The 17,840-nt window shown below is 39.5% G+C and overlaps 1 protein-coding gene across 3 annotated transcripts in view; it reads right to left on the bottom strand.

Annotated features, from left to right (window-relative positions):
* TRPV3 (transient receptor potential cation channel subfamily V member 3) overlaps window positions 1-17,840 on the bottom strand; it is a 579,202-nt gene that overhangs the window by 131,318 nt on the left and 430,044 nt on the right. The window lies entirely within an intron of this gene.

Below are 17,840 nucleotides of genomic sequence, written 5' to 3'. Positions count from 1 at the left end.
AGAATGTTAGGAAGTTCAAGCCAGTCTAGCTGCTTTAGATTCAGGCAGTGGTGAGTTTGAAATGCATTGCCAGTGGCAAATCTGGCAATATTGTTGTAGGAGCTTGCTAGTTTGAGAAGATTATTTTTTTTTAGATTAGTGTAAATAGGTGAGGCGTAAAGAAGAGTTGAGATTAAACGAGAGTGGGCAATAGTGGTTCTAGCTGTTGGAGTTAAGAAGGGTTTGATTCTGTATAAGGAGCCCATTTTTCTGTTTACTGTTTGTATGGTGTTATTTATATGGCTATCGAAGTTAAGGTTGTTGTCGATTGTGACTCCTAATAATTTGGTGGTAGGATCGGGTAAGATAAGGGTGCCATTGTTGGATTTGACAGAGAAGTCTATAGGGGAGGACCTACTGGTAGGTGTAAAGAGTAGGAACTTGGGTTTTTTGGTGTTCAAAAGGAGGCAGCGTTTCAAGAACCAAGCTTCTACTGAGTTGAATACTTTTTGAGTTAGAGAGTGTAGTTCAGAAATGGAGTTGGCAGAACATATAAGTGTGGAATCATTGGCATATTGAATACAGGTGGCTTCAGGGACTGCTACATGAAGGTCATTGATGAATAAAGAAGAAAGAAGAGGTCCTAAAATGGAGCTCTGAGGGACTCCAAGGGTGAATGGCAGGTGGGATGATAGTTTATTTTCCCAGAGAACTGCCTGTTGCCTATTGTTGAGGTAAGACTTGAACCATCGTATAGCTAGGGTATCCAGAGAAAGAGATTCAAGAGTATTTATAAGCAGGAGGTGGTTTACCATATCAAAAGCTTTTGAAAGGTCAATGAAGAGAGCAGAAGAGAGGATGTTGCTATTACGGTTCTTATTAATGGAGTCGGTAAAAGATAGGAGAGCGGTGGTAGTACTATGAAATGGCCTAAAGCCATGCTGGCACTTAGCCAGTATGTTGTGTTTAGTTAGGTGGTCTAATAGCTGGTGGTGAATGCATTTTTCCATGACTTTTGCTAAAGGTGATAGTAGAGCTATTGGTCTGTAGTTAGAGTAATCGTTAGATTTACCACCTTTATGTAGGGGAGTGACGTGGGAGATTTTCCAAATGTCTGGGATGATTCCCTCATTGATGGTTCTGTTAATTAGGATGGAAATGGGAAAGGCAATAACTTTGGCTGCTTTTTGCAAATATTCAGAAGGTAACTGGTCGGCTGAAGGAGTACAGGGCTTAAGTTTTAGTAAGATTTTGTAGAAGAGAGTGGTTGAGATAGGTTGAAATTGAAATGTTGGTAAAGATCCAGGTAAAGAGGTTGGGAGCCTTGTGTTATCAGTGGAAAGCTGACTACCTAGGGATTGTATAGTTTTTGTAAAGTAGGTGTTGAAGTTATTGGCTGTTTGTTGTGGGGTACTATGATCAGCATCTTGTTGGGATGGTGTGCTAGAGTTACCGGGGTGAAGGAGCCTATTTATGCTAGTCCAAAATTTCTGTGGATTCTTTTGGTGTGTTTGCTGTAGTTTACAATAGTAGTTCTTTTTGTCAGTGAGTATAGCTTTTTTTGTTATGTTTCTTAGCTGTCTAAAAGTTTGTTGTTCAGGGGAAGTTCTGTTAGTTCTCCATTTAGCCCAAGCTTTGTTTCTAAGTAGTATATTTTGTCTAGTTTCTTTTGAAAGCCAGGGGGCTGGTTTGGATTTCATTCTAATAGATCGTTTAGGTGCATGCACATCATGGTTTAGGTGCATGCACATCATCATTTAGGTGCATGCACATCATCGTTTAGGTGCATGCACATCTAGGATTGCTAGAAATTTAGAGTTAAAATATTTAACAGCCTCATCTAGTGGGAGTATTTTTAGAGGTTTCCAGTCACATGCATTGAGTTCGTTTTGGAATAGTACAGGGTTAAAGTGTTTCTTTGTTTGTGAAATCCTGTAGGTAGGAGTGTTAGAGATGTCATTCTTTTGTCTTATAATATAAGTTAGAGTATGATCACTTAGATCATCTGGTAAGGTTCCTACATTATAAGTATGTGGGTGTTTATTAATAAGTATCCAGTCTAAGGTGCTCTCTTTTTTGGTTGGTTTGTTGATTCTGGTAGTCGAGGTGATAGTTTGAATAAAGCCATGAAGATTAATATGTAAGGAAGGGTTATTAGCGGTGAAGGTTTTCCAGTCAGTGTTAAAGTTACCTAATATTATTGTTTCTTGTGGGTAAGTTGAGGACACCCAGCTAAGAATATCTTCTATTATAGTGTTGTTATTACTGGGGGGGTAGGTAGATACAGATCACATAAAGGGTTTTGTTAGGGTTGATTTGAAGTCTGGAGATGAGGACTTCAGCCTTACTGTCCACAGGGGGGGTTACAAGTTATAGAGGATATCTGTTGGCCATTTCTATATAGGAGTGCTACTCCCCCACCCTTACGTTTTAATCGGTCTTGTCTCAATATGTTATAGCCAGGGGGGCTAATTTCATTATCCTTAGTTACAGGTTTTAACCAAGTTTCTGTAAGGCAGAAGATGTCAAAGGAGTGACTATCAAGGAGGGCATGAAGGTGGGCAATTTTGTTGTTGATACTGCAGATATTGAGATGTGCTATTAGTAGAGAGTTGGTGAGTTTGGTCTGGGTTGGAAGGTTTGAGGGTGTGGTGCAGTGAATATTTACTATGGAGGCATTGGTTGGGCCAGGATTAGGGTGGATGTCCCCATCCTTTAAGGTAGGGTTCTTTAGCTTAAATAATGGGTTGTGTGAATAGTTAATTCGAAGTTTCCATTTTCCTATTAAGAGTTTGTTGTACTTAATGTGTGTGCATCTATGGTATTGAGGTAGCATATAGCAAGGAGTGGAGATGATGTTAATGTGTATATGGGAGTGTGAGATATCATGAATGCTTGTTTGTTTTGGAGGGAGGTTATGGTGGAAGAGATTAGCCTTTTCAAAACAGGTTAGGAGATAGGCAGAGGTGAGGGCAGGTAAAAATATGGTTAAGAGTATTAGGTTGGTTAGGATAACTTTCATTGTAGTTTTCATATTGTTATGAATACCTATACAAATACAATGGAGGCAGATAGGGATAAGATAATGAGGAACTCGTGAAAGTGGGAGATACTTAAGGAGAGGGAGGAGTAGTGCTATAGGGTATAGGACAGCACTATAAGTAGAGATACTAGAGAGAGTTAGAGGAGGAGGGTGTAGCTAAGTGGAGTAAGTGGTTGGGGCAATTGATTGGTTGGATGAGAGAGAGGGTGTGGTTTAGGAAGTATAAGTGTAGGACCACTGGGGGTGGGATTTGTGGGTAGGGTAGGGGAGCGGAATGAGCCCGCAGGGCGAACGGAGTGGGTTCAGACAAGAAGACAGGTTTTGAGGGAAAACAATCAGTGATAAGGGAGTTAAGTCCAAAGTAAGGTAGCTAGGAGGTGAGAGACTAAAATAGCAGAGTGAAAGGAGAGCTGACTAAGGGCTATTTCAGAGACAAAAAATAGGTAGAGGAGTAACAGAGGTAAGAGAGAGGCAAAAAATAAGTTTGAAAGGCTAATGTCAAGGAGCAAGGTAAGTGAAGGATAAATAGGTAGATCTACTGCCCATTAATGGTGATTGCAGGTAAAGTAAGTAGAGTCTACCGAAAGGGTTTTAGAGAGACTAGGGGATGGCAGAGGTGAGAAGAATAAAAATATAATTTACAAGCAGGGGGGAGAGTTTTAGGAGAGAGTCTAAGGAGGGTATAGGGAATGTGGGTCTAAGAGACAATATGGGGGTGTTAACTCTAGCAGGCGGGATGTATTATAATAAGAGACTATGTCTGCTGATAGTCCTGCAGGGAACGCTCACTTAAACTAAGACAGGAGTTTATTGCAGTTTAAGACGGTAGGAGTATTTTGTACATACTTCCAAATAACTATTCCTGCTTCTCAGGGCAGTAAAACATAGGGAAGACAAGACTCTTTCCAATCTCAGGAGAAGGTATCAGACACTTTACAGAATTCAGGATTATCTCTGGGCCTCAGGTAGATAGCAGGACACTGAAGCTGGGGGGTATGCACTGGCATGAGGGTTACACGTTCCAAATAACTATTCCTGCTTCTCAGGGCAGTAAAACATAGGGAAGACAAGACTCTTTCCAATCTCAGGAGAAGGTATCAGACACTTTACAGAATTCAGGATTATCACTGGGCCTGAGGTAGATAGCAGGAGACTGTAGCTGGGGGGTATGCACTGGCAGGAGGGTTGCTCATTCCAAATAACTATTCCTGCTTCTCAGGGCAGTAAAACATAGGGAAGACAAGACTCTTTCCAATCTCAAGAGAAGGTATGAGACACTTTACAGAATTCAGGATTATCACTGGGCCTCAGGTAGATAGCAGGAGACTGTAGCTGGGGGATATGCACTGGCAGGAGGGTTGCTCATTCCAAATAACTATTCCTGCTTCTCAGGGCAGTAAAACATAGGGAAAACAAGACTCTTTCCAATCTCAGGAGAAGGTATCAGACACTTTACAGAATTCAGGATTATCACTGGGCCTGAGGTAGATAGCAGGAGACTGTAGCTGGGGGGTATGCACTGGCAGGAGGGTTGCTCGTTCCAAATAACTATTCCTGCTTCTCAGGGCAGTAAAACATAGGGAAGACAAGACTCTTTACAATCTCAGGAGAAGGTATGAGACACTTTACAGAATTCAGGATTATCACTGGGCCTCAGGTAGATAGCAGGAGACTGTAGCTGGGGGATATGCACTGGCAGGAGGGTTGCTCATTCCAAATAACTATTCCTGCTTCTCAGGGCAGTAAAACATAGGTAAGACAAGACTATTTCCAATCTCAGGAGAAGGTATCAGACACTTTACAGAATTCAGGATTATCTATGGGCCTGAGGTAGACAGCAGGAGACTATAGCTGGGGGGTATGCATTGGCAGGAGGGTTGCTCGTTCCAAATAACTATTCCTGCTTCTCAGGGCAGTAAAACATAGGTAAGACAAGACTATTTCCAATCTCAGGAGAAGGTATCAGACACTTTACAGAATTCAGGATTATCTCTGGGCCTCAGGTAGATAGAAGGAGACTGTAGCTGGGGGGTATGCACTGGCAGGAGGGTTGCTCGTTCCAAATAACTATTCCTGCTTCTCAGGGCAGTAAAACATAGGGAAAACAAGACTCTTTCCAATCTCAGGAGAAGGTATGAGACACTTTACAGAATTCAGGATTAACCCTGGGCCTCAGGTAGATAGCAGGAGACTGTAGCTGGGGAGTATGCACTGGCAGGAGGGTTGCTTGCGCAAACGCTACCAACAGGGAAAACTCAGCAGCCAGGAGTGGGGCAAGCCTACAAATATATGATGATGGACATGTAAATCATTAACATTTTTTTTTAAATGGCCACTTTTTGTTTTTACATTTCCAAGATGATTCAGAGTAGTGTGAAAACATAAATCGCACAAAAGAAGCTGACCATCTGGCACAAAGTTGTTCTCCCTTCTTGCAATGCCACTGAACTGGAATTCAATGATGACCACCAGTTACTGGAGAGCTGGCAGGGGAGAGGTATGCTGAAACACTTAAACTGAAAAAAAAAATCACACAACACAAACACTGACAATTTTTCAGAGCAATGCATACCACTAAAAATGCATTGATTTGATTTTGTTGATGAGGTTAATTCTTCTAGGTCAGTGGTTTATTTCTACAGGATAGCTAAGGTAGTACAATAGAGGTGGATTAGAATTTGGCCAGGGCACTGGGCATTTTTCAGTAAAGAAGTTTATTAAGGGAGGGGAAGTGTAACAAGGACATGGATTGGAGATTTGGGAAAATGAGATGATAGAATTCACTTAGAATTGTTACCATTTCAGGATTCAACAGAGTCACAACAGACTTAAATGGAATCTGTCTGATGTAAACTGGTTTATTGTGTATGACGGTATGGTTCATGATACAGAAGCGAAACAGACTGTGAGATATATGGAGATGACATGTACCTGCTCCCATTCTGACAAACATTCAGATTACCCTAAAAAAACAAATTGGAACCTGGCTTTAATAAGATTGCTAAATTTGCTATAACTGCATCCCATAATGCACACCACTGCACAGATCTCAGTACCTTCAACTGGCTCAAACTACCACACCTCCTAGACCAGCAACAACTTAATATGGCACACAAAGTAATACATCAATCTAATACTTGCCCATCACTTAACTCACTCCTCCAAACCTACTTACCCACCTGGGCCTTCCAATCTGAAGACAAAGAACTAGTAACCCTATATAGGCCAAAGAAAAAATGTGGACAGTGTCTATATTCCTACACAGCAGCTAAGCTCTGGAATGCATTACCAGCAGACATCAGAGCAATAACAATCCATAACTATTTTAAACGTAGGCTAAAAATACCTCCAAGATACACGCATCTGCCTCTGCTCCAAAAACTACAACCTCTGCTCCAATCTACCTAGCCCCACCCCACCTTCCACTACCTAAACTCTTCTGTACTTCCCTCCTTCCTCTTCTATATTCTCCTCCTTCCCCTCCATCCCCCCTTTTAAACTCCCCCTTTCTCTCCTCTAATTAACGCCTAGTCTTAATTACATCTAAACCGACCTTTACATTCTTTTGTTTCCCCTTACAAAGGTCTACCTGCAGTCTACCTAAATACCCCTGTAAATTTCCTTCTTAACTAGACTAACTTTCTTTATAATGCATGCCATTAGAAATCAAACATTTCAAATTAGATAATCTAACTGAACACACCTGCATATCTCTGTATTTCATGGCTGCCTAATGACTGCAGAAATTGAAAATTTATTTTATTTATTTATTTTATTTGACATTTGTTAACTGGGTTGGTCCTACTGAGCCACAGCCCATTTTCAGTGGATGTCAGAGGAAAAAAGCTCCAGTACATAGACATAATTATAATAGCACATAAAAACTGCAAAATAACAATGAATAAAAACAAGAATCATAAGAACTGTATAAGACTGACATACTCAGTAAATATAAGTAGTTACAGTAAGAAAAATATACATGGTAAATGGAAGCAAATACACTGTTAAGGAATCTATAGGAAAGTGTTTTCTTTTCTTTAGACATAAAGACTTAATTGTCTTTATGCCAAATGGGCTATCTTGTAACTTTGTAAGCTATGCACCTGCATGTAAATGAAATGACAATTTTACCTATGCTTTGTCACATGTTTTTACTTTATATATTGTCAAATGTTTTCGGTTTGTGGAGCTTTTCTCCCTGATAGTCTGCTGAAAATGGGTTCCTGACACAGGTGGACTTTCCCAGTCAACAAAGGTCAAATAAATAAATAAATGACAATGGCTTCAGAAAACAGAAATGAGGAAAGAATATTAAGGGAGGAGCTAAACACTGAAGAAGAGATGACTATGGAACAAAGTAGTGTGCATCCTGGGAATGAATCAGAGAGTTTAATGACATATAAGCTGCTGTTGTAAGTGAGGAGTGGGATGGTGTCCAGGACCCTGAACTCTGGAATAAAGTATTGCAACTGCTGGGTGTATGAGTACAGGGATTCCTATCAGAATATCCAAGTTTCAAAACTTCAAAAGTCATATGGTCGGGACCACACGATCGAAGTTTTGAAATTTCAGATGTTTTGAATGGAGATTGCGGTACAGCGCAGAACGGGAAATTTACCCTTTTCTGCAATTTAGTGCAATTTCAGAGTTGGTGAATTTAATTAGCAGGGGGTGTAGGGAGTAAAATAGAATTTTGTTTTTTTTTAATATTTGAAGTTCTGAAATTTCAATCATATGGTCTCAGCCATATGAGTTTTAAAGTTTTGGAACTTCGATAATCGAACATAGATTCAATTACAATAGATCACAGCTTTAATTCACACGGTTAGAGAAATTTTATATGATACTTCATTTGAGACTGTTGATTATTTGGAGAGTGTTACATGCCCTGAAAGAGAGATAGGATACAAAAGCATTGGCAGGTATTACAGTGCAAAACCTGTTTCTATAACAAAGGATTGCAGTTTTTCTGCAATTAAACAAAAGTAGTAACCAGTAATGAAGTAAGAATGCATTAAATATTACACTCACATTATAAAACATTAAGAAAGCAAGAATGGGTTATGGGGTAAGGATTTGCATGTCAGATGAAACTTGAATACGGAATTTTAAAAAAAGTGGCTCACATTCCATATGCTATTTTCTTAAACATAAAAATTGAACAAAAATAGTTTACTGTTCTAGACAGCTGAAATATTCTTTTGTAGGGATATTAGTCAATTTGTTGCTCAGTGTAGAAATTGTAGAAATTATTATAGAAAAATAGTTCTACAATATGTTGGACTTACACAGCAGGGAATGGATCAGAACACATTCTGATGAACAAACATCTAACAGAGTCAAAAAGTGAAGCCGTAAAATCCATCTATTTACTGCTTTGAAGTCAGAGTCTACAGAGTTTGCTAGGTAAGTATAAAGTTTTCACTGAACCTGTCTGTCAGTAGGTTGGCTATATCTACAGCGTTTGTGTATGTGGTGTTCTTGACCACCAGTTCAGAGCAGATTCGGGAGTTACCTTTGAGATTCCAGAAATATGTGAAGAAGGCCTTGTGATTGTCCTTAGTGGATGTGGCCAATTTGGACTCAAAGTTAGTCTTAGAGGATTTCACCAGTGACCTTATTTGCTTGTTCAGACAAAGGAGAGATTATAGACTGGGGACTAATTCATTTGCTCACACAGCTACATATAGCATTGTGATATGGTAGTCAACCAGTCTGGATTTAAACTGATGCAATATTGGTAGAGTTCTGATATTCATTGAAAGTGCATTCCATACTTTAGGCCCCCAAAGGAGTATGATTTGCTAAAATATTCTAAGGCATAGAAGTTTCAGTGGGAATGGAATAAACTGAATTGCGTGTAGACTGTTGGTAAATGTTTTATTCTTGAGAAGAAATACAAAAGAAGAAGGTCTCAGGTAAACAGCCCTGTAAATTAATGAGAGGTACTGTGCAGACTTCTTACCCGTGGTGGTGGTGGTGCTGCAGTAGCATTGTCGCCTCACAGTAAGACGCTGTCCGGTTCGATTCTCAGCTAAAGCGTCTTCTGCGTGGAGACATGCATGAATGGGCGTACCTTCATTGAAGGTTGTGTGTCAGGCCTGGCAAGCTGCTACGTAAAAATCAACTGCCAATCATTAGCGGACCGGAGTTCCGCTGTGGCGATCCCTAACCGGGAAAAAGCCGAAAGACACAAACAAACTGTGCAGACTCCTTGTGTAAGTGATAACAGTTTTGTCTTAATAAGGGTCATAACCTTGGAAGGAATATAGCTGAGCTGGAAGTGCTGACAGTGGAGAATGAGGCTGCTATGGTGGGAATAATGGAAATAGAACCAAGTACTATGAAAGGGCTAGAACATAGTCTAACCAGCAGGTTTTTATGCCAGACGGGGTTGGCAATGGCTGTTCATGGATAGCAGTATACATAAAAGATGAGACAGATGCAAGGACCTGGAGAAAGCAGAGAGAAAATAAAGTAACTTATAAGGAAACAAGAACAACGAAAGCAGGGCAAAGAAGCTGTCATTAACTTTCTAGCAAGTAAGTCAGCTTGAGCAAGCAGAAAAAAATGATACATTTGTGCCCTCTACAGGTAACCTGATGCAACTGCAAGGGATGACTAGCTAGTCATTGTCATAATCAGTAGGCAGAGGGGAGTGGCAAGACGGGGTACAATGAGAAACCTCAGTCAGCCATAGTCAACCAGCATATCATGTTATCCAAACTGGGCACGGCCAGAGAGAACAGACCAAGTGAAATATTCAGCCTAGAAGGTTTTGAACAGAAGTATTGGAACCAGGAAAGACCCACTGATTTTGTCTTGTGGAGGAAGGATGAAGTGAAGAATGTATAAATTAGGGCTCACCTAGCTAACAGTGACTATACAGCAATACAGCTCATATCAGCTGTGGAGGAAGAGTCAGGAAAGTCTACAAAGAGCAGGGTCTGAGATTCTAGAGTAGTAGCTTATGACAAAAAAGTAGAAGGGTTCATATACTATAATACATGAAGGTTGCATGAAAGGAAAGGAGTGCGTGATGTATGAAAATATAAACAGACACCAACCTGATGATGCATAGAAAGGGAAGAAAATGGGTAGCCAAGGCAGAAAAAAACAAAACAAAACATAAAACAGGGCTGTTTCACTAGGGAATGAAGAACAACCATAAGCGAAAATGAAAGGAAGGGAGGCAGAGGCTGGAGTGACAAGGTCAGGATCACTTGATGGAGTATGTGATGGTTAGAAAAAGGGCAGCAAAATGTGCCAAAAAAGAAAAAGTGAGTATAGGAGCATGGAGAAAACATGTTTTGGCCCTCTTTCACTCTTCATTCACCGGGTGTATTGGATCTGCTTTAGCCAACCCAGGCTAAACCTTATCTATGTCTGGAGCTGGTATGGATCTTGAGGACACTAGTGCAGTGTCCTGCTTGATGCAGTGGAGTGGGTTATAACTCCCTCCTTCCCCTTGGCAAACCTACGGACATCACACTGGTGCTACATCAGTAGGTGTCTGTGCACATCTGTACATGTGCAGCTTCTGACTTAGTGGCGTTTCTACTTTCACAACATACAGTTTGCTAGGATCATAATGCTACTATAATGCAGCAAGCCTAGGTTGCCTCCCTCCCCCAAGGATGAGCAAGTTGACATGGCCACTCACTCCCACTCCATTGTGCGGCCCCCTCAACCACCCATAGTGCTTGTCAAACATGAGTTATTAGGGTCACAATAAGGACTTTATCACTGTGTACCATGGGGCTGCCAAAGCACGGAGATGATGTTAGCAGAAAATATTAAGAAAGGGAAGACAGCTTCCCCCTTTCTATACAGGAGAAAAAAGAAAGAAAGAAGGTGGGAATATTATTAAACTACTCAAAGCACCTGCTAGTTAAAAGCAGCTTGCTGCAGACAACACGAGCACAGAATAAACCTCTTCTTTATTTCGTACTTGATCACTCAGGTAAAATTCTTCTGTGGTTATCAACCATGTTAAACCTTCTAGCCTTATGCAAAGCACCACTACATATATTTCAATGATATTGTTTTTCTCATTAAATAACTACAAATCAGTATTTACCAGAATCGGCCTTTCCTTGGGATCAAAGTATTTATAGCCAGTGGGTAGGGGTGGGGTCACAACATCATTTCAAAATCAGTTCTATTCATTTTCATTGTAACATTTTTCTCTAACTTGTATTTATTCATTCATTCGTTTATTCATTCAATAATTCACACATTGCCAGATTACGCAATTAATCCAGTGCAGGTTCACAGGGGAGGTTATCCCTGAACAAGGTATCAGCCCACCACAGTACATTCATAAGTGTGAGTGATATTGTATTCCTCCATGTTTCTGAGTCAATTCTGAACTAGCTGGCAAAGAACAAAACCATAATGCAGCCATGGAGATGGTAAAACAAACTATAAACAATTATATTATTGTTTAGAAAAGATGAGGAAGGGGTAACACCAATCTGGGAAGAGATGAGAGGACCGGGCTGAAGATGGGAAGATGAGGATATGACGATGGACTAGGAGGATAAGTCACATGAACCAGATGTGATCACAACAAGAAACCTAAAAGTGTCTGATAAGAGTTTTGATACAACAATGATAGTACTGAACAGGTACCATTAGAAGGGGATGACATCAGAGACTGGAAGAACATAGCTCCAGAAACTGCAGACAGGCCATGAAGCCTGCCTTTACTGCTGGGAAAACAATGGGAATGGTACGATCCTGTCAGATTAACCTGATCCATTTCTATTATTGGGTCACCAAGAAGGTAGACAAAAATAACCCTGTAGATATCTCCTCTCTGCACTTCAGCTATGCCTTTACCCAACCCTGCACTGCACACATGTGGCAAAAATAGGAAAGGTAGGTGGGGGTAGCGAACTGTCTAGATTTCGAGGACATGATGAAATAACAGGGAGCATAGGATAATAGAGGAGAGATGGCAAGAAAAGTGACAAGTAGCTAAATAGTGCCCTGTAAGGGTTTGGTCCCACTTTTATTCATCTCTAGCTTCTCATAGGGCACAGAAAACCTGTTGAATCTCTACTGAGTGCACCAAGACTGGGGAGGAGGTGGGTGGTACAGGGCACCAAGCCAAATGAGGGAAATAATGAGATTTCCAGACATGTCCTAAAAGGTGGTAGCTTCATATCAACTACTCTGATATATTGTGGTGCAGAAGGGAAATGTAGATTGTGTAGTTGGAGGGGTCAGTTTAAATAATCTAAACAGGAACAGGACCTAGAGGTTATTACAGAAAACGTAAGCTATCAGGTGCAGTGTGAAAGAAAAGCAGCAAAGGCAAAAGTGTGTGTGTGTTTGTGGGTGTGCGTGTGTGTATGTGTGTGTGTGTGTGTGTGTGTGTGTGTGTGTGTGTGTGTGTGTGTGTGTGTGTGTGTGTGTGTGTGTGTGTGTGTGAGGAGCAAACTCTGCCTCGCTTACAAAGCTTCAAACAACCCCAACCTTTCGGGTCTACTGCACATCTCTTTTACAAAAAACTGAACATGTTTATGGGATATATATATATATATATATATATATATATATATATATATATATATATATATATATATATATATATATCACAGAGAATTCTACTACTCTGGAATCTTAGTCCCCTCCACATAAGTGTAATCTGGATGAATTAATAGAAAACCACAATTTAAACCTGGTTTGGCACTTTTGTCCATTATGAAGATGGGTAAATGAAAACATCTGCCTACCTGCCAGTTATTAGTACTTAAAATACAAGAGTTCTTGGTTATTTTGTACTTAAAAATACAGGCCCAAAAAACTGCTTGGGACTACAGTAAACTCTCAGTTAACCATCACCCATGGGGATTGGTAGATGCCGCATAACTGTAGTTTCTGGTTGCTTGAGAGTTACTATTAAAAATAGGCCTGACTAATACTGTACCCTATACTATTTGTCTGGTTTGACTTTTTCTTAGGTTGGGGAGAGAGGGAATTTATTCCTATCTTCCTTTTTAAAACTATAAAACTCTAAAAAGGTAAGGTATGTTTCTGTGCGGGGGGGGGGGGGGGCAGAAAGCGCAACACATGAAAATTGTACTGCATTTATTCGATTTTTTTTCTGGTTGCTTGAATTCCAGTTAACTGACAGTTTACTGTACATGACAAGAATTCTAAGAATCTTCATGGATCAATAGCCTTGTAAGTACCTATGAACTGGATAGTCCATTGTTGGAATAACGTGTGTAGTTCTGGATGCTATACAGGAAAGGGGAGCTTGCAGTGCACGACTGAGTATAATGATGTAACCAGGATGGTATGAGGAATGAAGATATGTCAGATGTGGAGAGGTTAAGGGAGCTTCTACAGTAGGGTAATGCCATTGATATTCAAGGATTTGGACCTATTACAGATTACAGCAAGGGTTAAAAACTGAACACCGCTTGCTTAAAAGGATTTATGAACATGTTTATGAAAACAGTAAGGCAGATAGGCTTTAAAGGAAGGTTATTGACATTGCTTTGATAGAATTTGCAATACATCATATTGGGTGGTTAACAAAATAGAGCAGATTTTTATTTTATAGCTTTGATTGCTTTTATGTTTTTTGTTGTTATTGGATGAAAATGCTAAATCTTGATTGAGAACAAATTTGATTAGCAAAGTTTTGCTGCATTAGTGTGCTCATGGGTGATCAACAAATGGGAATTTTAGATGGGGAAGCGCAACATTACACAGCTGTGTATAGTACAAACTAAGTAACCAGTCACAGTCAGGATCATATATGCATACGGTAGTTGGAAAAATGCACTTCAAAGGGACAAAGGGGAATGTAATAGAGTGAGCATTACTATACTATGAAAAGATTAAGGGCCAGATTCCAAAAGAGTTGCTGTATGAGTAAGTGACCACTTAAACTGAAAACAGGTGTTTCAGAATGTGGTCCTAAGTTTAAAAGAATATTAGGAACTGTAGCAGATACTGGTGTCAACTCAAGACAAGAGAAGTGAAAACTAGAAAGAGAACGTTGTCATAAGGTAGCTAAAATAAGCTAACCATAGCAGTTCATCTTATTCTCATGAGACTCATTACCTCATTCCCAGGTTCAGTAAAAAAAAAGTTTGTTTTTAAATAATTTGATTTTAAATGTTGAAATGCTTAGTTCTTTCACCACTTATTTTATTAAAATATAAAACCCGCAGGGAAGCTTTTTTTCTACAGGTATTTTCCAAGAACAACACATCCATGAGCTTTATTCTGCAGAATATTTTGCAAAACAGGAAATTGTGCAAACATGTTCCAGTGACAGGAATATTCATTGACACTCCTGACTAAATAGTTTGCAGTCTTCACAGTGTCACTCTCTGCTTGGTGAAATATCAAACAGATTCTGTGCTACTAATAACTGGACACTTTTATCATTACCTTTTAGATCAAATCCTAAATCACACTGAAGCTTTAGAACACAATACAAGTCCAAATTAGGTGTTCTGAAGTTTATGTTCTTTATGGAGAGTATCATCTACTTATTTACTTAAAGAATTACATTTAAAGACTTTAAATACAGGCCTGCACTTTAGAAGCTGGCACTCATGCAGCCTTGCCGGTCTGAACAACTGCAGCAAGTGCAATCAATATATAACGGATGGGATTCAGAGAGGGTTAGGGCAGTGCAAAGAGCAAAGTAGTAAGGGTAGCAGCTATACACAAGATATGGACGCTTCAAAGCCCACACCCTGTGATTCAGAAAGGCTTACCATGAGCTGTCAATTCTTATATTGTCTGTTTCTCTGCTCAAGACAAGCCTAAAAGCTGATATTGCATTTGCAGTCAAACTTGACTGGTGTAGCACTCTGTGTGTGGTCTAGGCCAGTTTGCTAGAGTTTTTTTTTTTACTAAAATGAGAGTGCTGTAATGTTCTGTGCAGGCAACTGTTTGCTACATTTGTAGCAAGCAGTTTGCTACAGTTTAAAAAGTTTTTTTTTTGTTTAAACGAAAACATGAGCACCATAGCACTCTGTGTAGGCAGGGTATAAATTGTAGTAACAGTTGCTACAGTTTAAAAGAAGACATTATTTGAAGGAGGGTTGGAGGCATGGCTCAGAAATGGGACCTGAATGGGGGGGGAGGCATGTTGTACATCTGGGCACCTGGTTGGTATGTCAGTAGAAGGAACGTCTGCTTTTTTTTGTACTTGGTTGTTGGAAGAGTTTGGGAGGGATGTTGGGATTGACTTATTACAGTGTACAGTGAAGTGTTTTTTTTTTTTTTTTTTTTTTGCTGCTGAGGGGTGGGGGCACTGGCTCATAGTACCATCCTAAGGCACTGGTTGAAACAACTATGTTTCTGGTAAACTGAATTGCAACAGAAGAATACTGTGTTTTATACAGAGCTAATAGCAGGCAGTTAGCATGGTGATTATGCAAATAAAGCTTTTCAGCACCAATGTCTGTGAATAATATCCTGAAGACAGTGCATTATGTGTACATAGCGTAAACTGTATATGTATCCTTAAGCATAAGGGATAGGACATCTCTGCTCATATCTAAGGCATACATGCATACACAGTGCTGAGGTGCAGCACCATACTTAACATGTGACTCATGTGTGTGCCTTTGCACATGGGGTTAACATTTTGTTCTGTGTGTGGACCCAATGAGCAGTCATGCCTGCTGCCTCCTCCTTTTCTTGACTATATATTTTTCCACATTAATTAAGTGAAGAGGCTGATAACTTACTGAATAGTGGTATACTGCAAATCATAACAGTAAATGCAAAATTCTGAAATGTCAAAATGATAAAACTTTATAATCTTAAAATACCTACTTAATAGCGTATATGTTTTACATACACATACTGGACCAGTACCCAGTCAGTCAACGAACAATATTAATGCACTGTTAGTGAAACTCAGAAACAAGCACTGCCAGGGGGTAAGTCCAGCTCTCTTTTCACATGTAGGGGAAAGGTATTTTGATGTTAGCATTTTGACATTTCAACATTGTACATTCAGTAATGTAACTTTTAGTATATTACTTTACGATAATTGGAATTCATGGTTAAGGGGACTCATTAATAAATGACAGTCACACTGATTACTGTATATTAGTGCTTAAACTCAATGTTACTGAATATAGCATTTGTGGCATCAGTAGTCTGTCTCTCTAACAATGTAGTTTCTGTTATTGATGTTAGTTGATGAATTCATACTCGTTAATATCCTCAGCATGCTTACTTTCCTTTATCGCATCACTAGCTTTATCAGGGATAGAACATTTATTAAACGTGAAATACTGTTGCCAATCACCTTTGAAGTCTTGTCTAGCCTTCAGTTCCTGCTCTAATGTAAAAATAGATACATATCTGTCACATGACTCATTGCTTTTAAATGGCACAGTTACTGTTTTAAATAGCTTTCTTTAAGCCCTTCAGGCAAAAGTTATTATAAGTTCTCAATGTTGAGAAAACACTACATGATATGTGTTGAACATTCCTGTGTTATAACACTGATCACCAATTTGACCAAATGTGAAAGAAGTTAACAAGATATGCTCAGTTAGGGTTAATAATGGTGGAATTATAACCTTATGTATGTAATATCATTAAGTGTTATATTTTTTAAACAACCTTAATACTTCATTTCAATCTGCACTTTCTTTGCTAACATACTTTATGTTGAATGTGAAACCATTTACCATGTAAACATTACTGTATTGATTTGTTAAACTCTGTAGTCAATTTCTGTAAAATTAAGTTCTTTGATGAAAATCTCCATCAACAATGTGTTTAAATATATTTTTGAGTTTTTGCTGTCCTGTTTTATGAGCTTAATGTGAAGCTTATCTCCCCGGGCCTCTACTGAAAATGGACATGTATCCAGTTGGACTAGTGTGGTCAACAAATGTAAAATAAAATAAATAAATAAATAAAATAAAATCTGAAATAAAATAAAATAAATAAATAAATAAAATAAAATCTGAAATGGAACATAATCAATCCACTATAAGTACCAGATCACAAAGAAAGTACAGTTGTGTACACTTACGTAAATGTAGATGTTTGAGTGTATTCACTGTTGCAGTCATCACCTGTTTCAACCAGTGCCTTAGGATGGTACTATGAGCCAGTGCCCCCACCCCTCAGCAGCAAAAAAAAAAAAAAAAAAAAAAAAAAAAAACACTTCACTGTACACTGTGGTAGCCCTTGGCCGGCCCGAATACTAAAGTCAATGTTTTTCTGCGTCGGCTGCTGATGCATGTAGATTGACATCAGGTAGTCAGTGCTATAAAGCAAGGCAGCCGACTCCATTACATCAGTTTTTCTTGCCCTAAACAGTCAGAAGCCCAAGGAAATATGGTAAAGTAGTCCTGGTGGCTAAAAGCCACCATAAGAAGCTTATGTCTCCCTAAGGAAAGAGGATATAAGGGGGAAGGGGGGGACCAGGACTGCAACAGTGAATACACTCGAACATCTACATTTATGGTAAGTGTACACAACTGTACTATGTTCTTCGTGTTTTACTGTTGCAGTCATCACCTGTGGGAGGATTCCCAAAGTTGAGGAGAGGGGTGGAAGGACTAATTAGAGACCTAGGCATGGGTAAGCATGCCCTGCAGAACTGCAGAGGAAAACCCTGCCCTAGCTTTAGAGAAAAGAGGTAGGTGGTAATACTTTGTAAAGGTATGGACAAAAGTCCAGGTGGCAACTTCCAAGATGTCCCTTGCGGGTACTCCTCTGAGGAATGCTCTGGAAGTAGAGGCTGCCCTAGTGGAATGGGTATGAATAGACTTAGAGTAGTTTCCCATGTAATCTGTAGCAGAAATGG

Source organism: Protopterus annectens, chromosome 8.part0 (assembly GCF_019279795.1).
Source record: "Protopterus annectens isolate FY-2018-M chromosome 8.part0, PAN1.0, whole genome shotgun sequence".
Lineage (NCBI taxonomy): Eukaryota > Metazoa > Chordata > Ceratodontiformes > Protopteridae > Protopterus > Protopterus annectens.
Note: the sequence above shows the minus strand (reverse complement) of the source record. Positions and strands in the feature narration are given on the sequence as shown.